We start from the raw sequence: 10,862 nt of genomic DNA, 5'->3' as shown, positions 1-10,862 counted from the left end.
TTTGTGTTTGTTTTTTTGTTTTTGTTTGTTTGTTTTTGTTTTGTTTTTGTTTTTTAGCTGTAGTTTGCTAATCAGTATTTAATGTTTTTAAGAAAATGAGTTCAAAAGGGACAAAGGCTTCCAATGGGAGGGAAGAGATGTTTTTGTTTCTTTTTTTTAATTTTATTTTATTATTATTATTATTATTATTATTATTATTTGGTTTTCCAGAGAGGAGATGTCTCTGGAGCAGTGGTACAGGAGCTGTAACTTATACAGTTGCCTACACTGGCTGATGAGTTCATCAGCTCTTTTTTGGCCTCTGTTTGGCCACTGTTCACGACTGTTATCATTATTATTATTGCTATTATTATTATGATTATTATGCTATTGTTTTTATTCTGGATGTTTCTTACAGTGGCTGGGCTGAGTCCTGTTCACTCAGTCATTGGTGGATGTGAGTGGTTCTGTTGGAGCAAAGCAGATATGGAGTCTTGCACTGAAAGCATATCCCGCGCGCAACGATTCGTCAGTATTATCAAAGAATAAAAAGTTGAGTGTTTGGTAAACCAGCCTAGATGAAACAGGGCCACCTAGTGGTTGACCCAACGCCACGATATGATGGATCTGAAAGTTCACTGAGCTTTATTCGAACTACTGTCATCATCATCATCATCATCATCTCCTTCATCATTGTGGAGAGAGAGTAATTAGTCATTTGAATCAAGTAAGCTTTTTTTTTTTTTTTTTTTGGCAAGAACCCGGTTCATATGGACCTGCTCAGGAGGCATGTGAAAAGTGTCCCGGTCCAATGGCTGTGGTTCTGTTTCCATTTATGTGAGTTCATTTGAACGCACAGCCTGATCCTGGAGTTTTTCACCTTACTCTGTCCATTCTCAGCTCACTAAGGAGGAATGAGAGGAACTAAAGGAAGGTCCTTCTGAACCCAGGGAACCAAGAACTGAACTGAAGTAATGACTTACACTGCCGTCCACTCATTTTACATTTGGTAGTTTAGTAACTGATCATTTGATGTTGCCCTGTAAACAAACCTAAGGCCTTTCCTTAATCCTCTGGCCATCTGCCTTTATTACCATTACTATTATGATTATGATTATGGTCATTAAAAAGTTTAGGAAGACTCCAGAGCTGGGGGGGGGGGGGGGGGGGGGGGGGCGGGGGGGCTGAAAAGGTGACGGACGCCTGTCTAACTTTGCTTGATATGCAGTCCGATTCTCAGAGGTTTACACTGCCTGACAGGGGTCGGGAGGCTCCGCTGCTCAGCCTGCGTTTGGACTGGGGAGGTCGTGAGCCACACGTTACTTGGAACACACTTTATATATGAAAAGATACTGGTCCTCTCCGGGCCGCGTCTTCTGACACTCACTACAGGGGTTTGGACTGAGCCCTGCAAACCTGATGCTAGGTACACTGTGTTTCTCTCTAAAGGTCCGCAGACCTTTACCTCCTGTCTTTCTTTCTGTCTTTTCTTTTTTTTTATATCTCCTTCTCCCTCACAATCTCACATTTCACAAAGTGTCCAGCGCGCTCCGCGTGGCGGTGGAGCCGTCAGACTGGACGAGGGGGAGAAGTGGAAGCGTAGAACACTAATGGGTTTGATTGACAGTTGGATGCTTCGTTGCCCTGTGACGTTTGGTCATGTTAGCTGCCTCATTAAGCCGAGCCTCTCTCCTCAGGCCTGGTTTACCAACCAAACGTGTTTCAGTTTATTCATTCGGTCTGCGACTGGTCACTGGGATAGTGCCGTGCACTGACCTGCAGTCTCCTTAACGGTTTTACACGTGATTTGCATGACCGTGTGCGTGAGACGTCGATAGATCTGACATAGTATGAGACTGGTGCGTTCAGTGCGGCAAAACCCTAGGAGTGGGGAAAAGATTCACCTTTTTACTCAGACTTGTTTTAAAGTGCATGACCAGTGCAGACTTTGTGTTAGGAATTACGTTCTCCTATCACTAAAGAACAAATATTTGTGTGTTTTGTTTGTTTTTATTTTAGTTTCTAAGTTTAGTTGCAAAGAATGGAAGTCTTGTCGAGAGGGAGGTAAAGATTGGCGTGGGAAAGAAAAAAAAAAACGTTTTGAACAAATGCATAACAATTGCCTCTTATGTTTTGCCAAATTGAAAAAAAAAATACTATGAAATGCAATGAATTGAAACTTTATGAATTGAGTCTAATGTCGTTTTAATTCAGTTGATGGATTGGAAGATCTTGGACCCTGTGAAGGCAATTGAATGTATATCTTTGTACAAAATTTAAAAAGGAAAAAAAAAAAAAACAGTTTTAGCTCTGAGGATGTGGTAGTTACAGTACAAATAGACAAGTGAAAGAAGAAAAGCAAGATAACCTTTTATAAATCTTTTGTATTAGAACATTAACAACAGTAATTTTGTATATATATGAAGACTAGGCTTTCTGAGTAGCAGAAAGGCAAAACATTCCTACATTTTTTTTAAATGTACGTTTGTCAGAAATAATTCTGTAAACATTCGCAATGTTTTATGTGCCTTTTATTTGGGTTGTCTAAATAAAAGAAAACTATAAAACATGATGGACAACGGGATATGTCTCTGTGTTTTTCTCTGTTCATAAATTTAGTGAGATACCCCACTGTGAACAGGAAAGCGCTTGATTTTCCTAAAACCTTTCGCATGCGAGATTGCGCATAACCACCACTGACCTTTCTGTCGGTCCCGTGGGTGTATCTGAAACTTACACTCAGCATTACAGAAATTATGCTTCATGCAAGCGCTCGCTCAGTCTACGTCACCGCATGATTGGATAAATAACTTATCGCGCCAAAATAATAAGGGGTTAAGATTTCCACTGGTTTTGGCTATATTCCTTGTAGCTTAAAGAACCTATCATTCCGCCAGGATAAAGCCACCGTTATTTAAATCTCTGTCGCCCTGAAAAAGGTGGCAAGGCAAATAGCACATGAATAGCGTAAAGGTCGTTAAGCCTTAAGGGTCATCCATTTTCTAAACAGGAGAGATGCCGCACAGCCAGCGTAGGGGCGCCGAGGAATGCTGGAGCAGCTGCACTCCCTCCCGACGGCGCTCTGTGGGGTAAGCTTGCGTGGAATAATGGCGCCATTCATAAATACCAGTGCGCTGCAACATACGGCCATCATATAGTCTACATTTACGAGTTGGCTTCGGTTCATACTGCCGTATGTTTTCGGAGTGAGACTCCCAAAAATAAAACTGACGCAGTCGTGAGATCACAATGATTGTTAAAAGCAACGCCAATATACTGTGCTTTTAAACTTTTTCATTTGGAAAGTAGCAGGTCTACACACCCAAGCTCAGAATTACAGAAATAGAAGCACATCATGGTCAAAGTCAATTAATTAACTGACCGAAATAAGCCTCGATGGTGAATAGCATCTTGGTTTTACAGGGACCTTCCACGACTGATGATGTCAGTTAACACAAACGGTGCACTGATTCACCACATGCACGCCGTGTTCTCCAATGAGTGTACGAATCCATAAAAGAAACCTTGAGCTGGGCTGAGCATGGACAATCATCAGTTTGATTGTCCATGGAGTGGAAGGTGACCTTTGACCCGGATAGCAGCAGATCACCGGTAATTAATTCAGCAGCTGGACCATAAAGCTCTCAAAGGTCGCTGACGTAACACACAAAAAAAATGACGTTCGGTTCCCAGTGCTGAAGAGCTGTGGGACAAGGCAGAGCGAATAAATCCACAATAATCCATCCTGATAAAGGAGTAAAAAAAAACCTTCCTATGTTGGGAACGTTTTTTAAAAAATAAATAGATAAATAAAAAATCAAATTGTGAAAGGGTAGAAACCACCTCGCTCATGTGTTTTTTTTCCCTCTGTGCTCGCTGTCCCGATACCCTTTCAAATACACAATGTTCATGAACAGGCTAAAACCAATTTGCATTCTTACTGATTCATTGAAATCCGCAGTTCTCCAACCCTTCTCAAATAATTCGATCATGCGTGACACAGCCCCCCGAAACGCAGAGATACACACCAGATTGGTGTATGCGGAGAGCCTGGGGTGCGTGGGCTCGCGAAACGTATTCACTTGTTCCAAGCAGGTGGTTTGGGTCAAGGTCTTTTGTTTAATTCCCCAATTATCGACGCCTTAGATTGTGGCTAGAAGCTTATGAAGGTTCAGAGAGAAAAAAAAGCAGGTTTCCAGTTGAGCAAACTGGCCATCTGGCAGTCATGATAGTAACCATGGAAAGCGGGTGAATATCATTTTTCGACCAATTTAGCACTTTTTACTGATGGCTTTCTTGTGTTAAGAATAAACCATCATTTACGGAGTTTGACAGCCTTTTGCTTAATGATTTCTGTTTGCCGTTTAAATAAGCTAATTAATGTATTTTTTCTATGGCCAAAACATATCTAGAGGGCTGTTCCTATTGGTGTAACATCTTCTTAGATGTGTTTCTCACATTCCTCCGCTAGGAAGCTCTCCGACTCTTTCATGTGTGCTTGACTGCATCGGTTTTGCTTGGTTTTGTCGCTGTGGATACTAACGAAGCTGTCAACGGCGCAAGCGTTGCATCTCTCGCTTCGGACACTTGAGGTTAGGACTGTAATACAAAACACTTAGTAAAGGAGCTCTGTGTCACTGGTCGCCGCTCGCAGACACCATACGACGTTTTCATAAGACAAGACGGAATGTGCTTCAGACTGGCAGGGGTGGTACATCACGCTTCACCAGGTAAGGAGTTCAGGACTAATCAACATAATGGTATGCGTGGCACATTTGTCTCCATGGCACTTACCTAGTCTGTGGTCGATTTGAACGGGTACGCTGGGTTATTAAATGACAGGACGGGTTTTAAATCAATGGTTAGCGTTGTTGCCGCTAGACAACCTCTAGTCGAGAATGCATACATAAACCTAAAGCGGATATATTCTCGCAGATACTGGCAATAGGGCCTTGCTATTTTCCTCTGTCCACATATTCAGCCATTCGTTGCTGCACATTTTGTGAAGACTTGAAATCGTTTCTCCCTCCGTGAAATTAGTATACATTTTCATAACCCTTCGTTTTTTTTTAACTTAACTGTCTTGACGCTTTCGGGGGAACTCGCTAGTGTAAATAGGGCAGGCAGGTGAGGTCTGCCATTCCCGCTGTAAAATGTAGGCTAGTACACTGTCGGGTCTGCGGTGAGCTTAAGGACAGGCGGTCGTTACCTTGGAGCAAGGTATCCACAAAATATCATATTTAAGTTAAATAAAAACAGATCCATGAAAAAATTCGGGTCCGCTTGCCAACAAGCTGACTGAACCCCGGCAGAATCACGGTCAGCCGAACTCCTTTAACGATGCTGGTTACATTAGACTGTTTCTCTTCAGTGTGCGTCAAGTTTTATCAGAATTACACGACAGTATTAAATATAGTTGGATAACCTAATTTGATAGCTCTATCAGCTGTGTGCTATTTATTTATTTTAAAATCGATGCTTGCTGATCTAAAGTCGATCCCATAAATTCAAAAGTTTGTTTTAATACTCTTTGATTATAATTCAGGCACTGATCGTGAGTAACAATTTGGATCAAACGCGTGTCCTTATTGGCTCAGATACGAAATGGCCTCTGGAGAATCTAGAGTCTCTGTATAGAGGTAACTGTAATATTTTGTTTATACCGAAATGTATTTTCAATATAAATCTTATAAGGATGGTGTTCTCAACTGCAGGCGTTCGGCCAGTAGAGCTCATACTTCATTCATAGCCCTTTACGGTGCACTAAGACGGTGTTTGTTTGTTTAGATCTACATGTCTGAAAGATTGATTAAAAAAAGCTGAAATTTTTGCCATATGTAGGCCTAACCAGTCAGATGCTAGGAGATACAGTAGTGATATCAAAATCGTGTTGATTTGTCGCTGTACTCTTATGAGAGAGGAATTCTGACATGTTGAATCTTAAGATGTTAATGTTCAGTGTCTGATGTGAGCGTCATGTTATTCGTATGATGAAAACAGAGTCCTCTGCTTGATCAGGACGGCAGAGTAAATGTAAACTGTTGCTGAAAGCGCTTTGCTGCCACAGCGTGTGCAGATGAAAGTTATGATCTCTTAGGGAGCCGTGACAGGGCCCTCGCGAAAGGATTTATACATTCCCTCCCTCGTGGCTTGTGATATATGTATATATTTTGTTTGTTTGTTTGTTTGTTATTAAGAGATACGTCGAAACGGATCCCACTCATGTTGATAAGCATGGTATGTAACCTAACACGTTGCTTTTTTTAAAACGTTTTTTATTTCAGATCGGTTTAGTTGACCTGCAGTACATACTGTGTAATAAAATGCATACATTAAGGCAGATGCGGTTGTTTGAACCTTTAAAGCTGTCGATATCCTAACCTTCCCGTCAGGTTTCTTCGCATGCCCAGTCTGTCACAGGTGCACAGTCTGCCTACAGACTGCTCTCAGTTACGACCACAGCAAAATGCTAGTCTGCAAACAAATGTGCCAGGCTTTCTTTAGGTAATTCATTACTGGAGCTGCTGCCAAGTTAGGACTGGCGGTGCCTCTTGAGCCATGTACTGAGGTCTTAAGAGCTCTATCAGAAACGTGAACTCTGGCAACAGAGTTCCTCTTAATGAACGAGATTTGTTCTCCTCACCGACTGCCCTCTCTCACTGTACCCCTGCGTGTCATTTTTTTACCTCTACGTACCTCTGTTTGCCTCTGCGTCCCTCTGTGTGTCCCTCTGCGTCCCTCTGTGTGTCCCTCTGCGTACCTCTGTTTACCTCTGCGTACCTCTGTTTACCTCTGTGTCCCTCTGTGTGTCCTTCTGCGTCCCTCTGCGTACCTCTGTGTGTCCCTCTGCGTCCCTCTGTGTGTCCCTCTGCGTCCCTCTGTGTGTCCCTCTGTGTACCTCTGTGTGTCCCTCTACGTACCTCTGTTTACCTCTACGTACCTCTGTTTACCTCTGTGTGTCGCTCTGTGTGTCCCTCTACGTACCTCTGTTTACCTCTGTGTGTCCCTCTACGTACCTCTGTTTACCTCTACGTACATCTGCATACCTCTGTTTACCTCTGCGTACCTCTGTGTGTCCCTCTGCGTACCTCTGTTTACCTTTTCATGTTTCTGCGTCCCTCTGTGTGTCCCTCTACATACCTGTGTGTCCCTCTGCGTACCTCTGTTTACCTCTGCGTCCCTCTGTGTGTCCCTGTGTGTCCCTCTGCGTACCTCTGTGTGTCCCTCTGCGTACCTGTTCACCATCAGCACGAGTGCAGAGTCCTTCTTGCACTCAGTGCAAAACCAATAAGACCACTGCTGTATCATGGTTTCAGTAAAGCTCTCGTCTGGAAGTGAATATTTGACCCCTGATTTTATGTGAGCACAAAAATGCCTAATACACATGATACTCCTTCACTGATTCTACCAATGAAATTCCATATAACAACAAAATTCTATAAAACTTCTCTGCTTGTTCCCAAAAAACAAAACAAAACAAAAAAGGCCCATTGTGTCCTGGTCAGATCTCAGTCTGTCTGTCTGTGTAAAACACGAACCTGTTTAATGTCTGTCATAAGGTATGGTGACATTGTTATTTTTACTGAGTCTGACTGTCAGAAACCGTTAGTGTTTCTCGGACTGCGCTTCCCCTTCGGAGCCCTGTTATTAGCCAAGGACTCTGACCTCATTTGCCGCCCTCCTGAAGGATGGTGGGAAGGTGTAGAAACTCGTATCCTCCATCTGGCTCTAACAGCCCCCCCCCCCCCCCCCCCCCCCCCAATCACGCACCACCATCTGGGAATCTTCTCCCTTATCCTGCTGATCTCTGTCCTGGGCAAAGACAGTGGGCGTGGCCATACCCTCCTTTGTCATGCACACATTGCTCCGCAGACCTTTTACTATCACGAATTATTTGCTGTATTCAAGATCTCGGGGCAGAAATTTTGAAAAATCCATCTGCTGGAAATATCAGGTTATCATCCTGTGTTTGAATGTGGTCAGCTTTTTAAAGCAATTACGATGGGATGAACAAAGAAAAGGATTTAAAAGTTGAGCTCTGTCTGAGTTGTTTGTCGACGCCAACAGTCTTTAAAGGAGTGTAGTGTAGCGAGTGTGGTGTAGCTTCCAGTTAAAGTCTTAAACAGAATCAGAGAAATCTGGTCCTTTTTCACACTTCTACATGGATCGTATGGAGCAGCTCACAGCATGCTGGTGCCCCTCAGAGCCAAGACCTGGTGTTAATCCACTTTCATCTCACACCTGCAGCACCAAACTTCTCTCTCTGAGAGATCGCTCTGTTACCACCGCATTTATGCGTGTCAGCAAATCCAGCGCACAGGTTAGGTTATGGTCTTTCTGCAGCTTTAAGATGGGAAATGCAATGGAGTTTTATGCAGAACCGAAACGTGTTGGTGTTCACGTTTTTTACACTTTTTAAATGCGGTAATGAAACCCGTGCTGTCCCGTTCAGTGATCAGAAACATTTATCCATGTTGAGAAGCGAATGCGTGTTCTCAGTGGAAGTGTGAGGCTACGGAGAACAGGGTTAGCTGAAGGCGCGCGTGAAAATGTAGGTCAGTGTTCTACTTTGAGTGAGAAAATCAAGCAGACGGCATCATATATTTGGCCATTATTCACTCACAGTGACTGAATGTGTTTGGTGTTATGGAAAGGCACAAAGATGCAGAAGTTATCCTAACAAAGGTTTCGGGATAACCGGGAATCAGACTTTAGATGTTCAGAGCAGCTTTAAGGTAGAGAGGAATTTTCCATCGTCTCCTGCCATTCAGCCGGCAGCTCGGCGGTGGAATGCCTGGGGAGGACTGTGGGATTGTTGCCGTGGAAAATCTAACCACTTGGGCAAGATCACTGTCCCTTTGGTTTTCCTCAGCATGAGAGATCTGTGTGTGTGTGTGTGTGTGTGTGTGTGTGTGTGTGTGGAGGGGGGGGTTTGTTTTTGGTTTTTGGTCTTTTGAAAGCAGACAGCAGTTTCACTCTCTCATGAGGGACCTGACCCAGATTGGTTCTATTATGTATATATTGTTGTTGTTGTTGTTGTTGTTGTCGTAATGTGTGTGTTTAATCATACAGTGCATGGTCGTTGATGGGAGATCTTTGAGTAAGGGCGAGAGGACACCGCGGTTTCACTACAGCCCCTCATTAACAGTCTCTCCCCTCGCTTTCATTTGAACCTGCTCACGAATGAAAGGCCATTCGCTCGGGTCGCTGTGGTAATAGGTACTGGTTCTCTCTGCCGTTAGCTCTCTCTCTATTCCCCCTTTTCCAGTGTGAGCGGCGTGGTGTTTACAGAAAACGCCTGCTCGCCTCCCTCAGTGAAGGAGAAGATCACTTCAAAAGAATTTCATTTTGTCTCCACTATCTCTGTCAGGCAACAGTGGACAAACTCTCCCGCACATTGATTTAAACCATAACCTTTGGAGAACAGCCGTCAGCACAGTCTCTCCAACTCCCCGCTGTTGTCATCTAATGCATCCGACGACTCTTTTGAGTTTAGCCAGTGATCGGCTGGAGAATTCAGGGTTAAGATAAAGATCGGTGATAAACTTAGCTGTCTGACTGGTGCGGATGCAATTGAGTCTGCTGACAGTGTTGGCAGAGCCGAGTGACATGAATTGATTCTATCTTTATAAAAGGTTCACACCATAGGATGCACTACATTCCGTGGCATAGATATAAAATAAAAGTATAAATTGCCCTGTAGTTCCTAGCGCTGTGTCCAGTGAAGAGGAAAACTGTAGTCAAGAGTCTGTTTTCTGTAATCTCTAATCAAAAGGGAGGTTTACTCACTTTTTAAGTACTTTGAGTTACTCTCTCAGGTATCAGAGGAGAGAGAATTCAAATAAAAAACTTGTGTGTGTCTCAGACCAAAGACCATGAAAAGCAGAAAAAGCCAAGGCACTCTACTGCAGACGCTGCCTTTTGTATTGACATCGTTTTGTGGGGAGAAATTCTGTTGTTGCCAGACGTTCTTTTATATTGTTCTGTTGTTTTTTGATAAAATTGAAAACAGTGTTGAGGGAATATCCTTTTTTTTTTTTTTTTTTTTATTTAAATCACCCAGGTTTGATCGATTATTATACAGTTTAAGAGAACTGGTTCCATCTCATCACCCACATCACCATCACCCTTCAGTGTGGAGCCAGTGGGCCCTCTGGGCATTTGTCCGGGCACAGACTCGGTTTAGGGCAAAATTCCACTGCTAATGGGCATTCTCAATTGAAAATCCTTATTAGTCCTGGGCACAGCTTAAACTGTGTCCAGAAAACTGGCTCTCAGTGTCTTATGTTAAGCTGTCCCGTCGCCTGGTCTAGGGCCGCTCTTGGCGTTTGCTGTCAGACACTGTTGTCTGGGGCATCAGGTTTTTCTGCTGTCTTGGCTTTGGTTTCGTGTGAATTTTCTCAGCCAAGCCAAAAGGCACAGGAAACTCACCAGGCTGGGCCGAAAATGAGAGTCTGACTGCTCTTGGCAGAACAGTTTCTCCCTCAGATTTTGTCCAAATATTTTGTCCCAAAATGTTTTTGTTTATAGCTGTTTATCAACACTGTTCTTGCGAGTGTTTTTTTTTTTTTCCCTCCGCGCTGTTTGGAGCTGATGCCAGGGCTTGGCACGCAGCCGACCTGTCATTCAGGCCTCATTCTAATAATCATCTCCTTTCTTTTCCCTGGTGACTGTTTCATTTTGCAAGGAGCAGCCTGAGCAATACCTCAAAGCTAAATACTTGTCCAACCTGAAAACGACATATAATCCCTTAATATAATCCCTTAATTACTTTGTAGCAAGACTGAAAATGTGAGCAGAGCAGTAGGGAGAGTGTAAATGAGATGGATCATTCAAAAAAGTGAAAGAAAATATTAAAATGTCGTACAGGAGAGTGGACAACA

This window comes from Chanos chanos, chromosome 15 (genome assembly GCF_902362185.1).
Source record: "Chanos chanos chromosome 15, fChaCha1.1, whole genome shotgun sequence".
Taxonomy (NCBI): domain Eukaryota; kingdom Metazoa; phylum Chordata; class Actinopteri; order Gonorynchiformes; family Chanidae; genus Chanos; species Chanos chanos.
Note: the sequence above shows the minus strand (reverse complement) of the source record.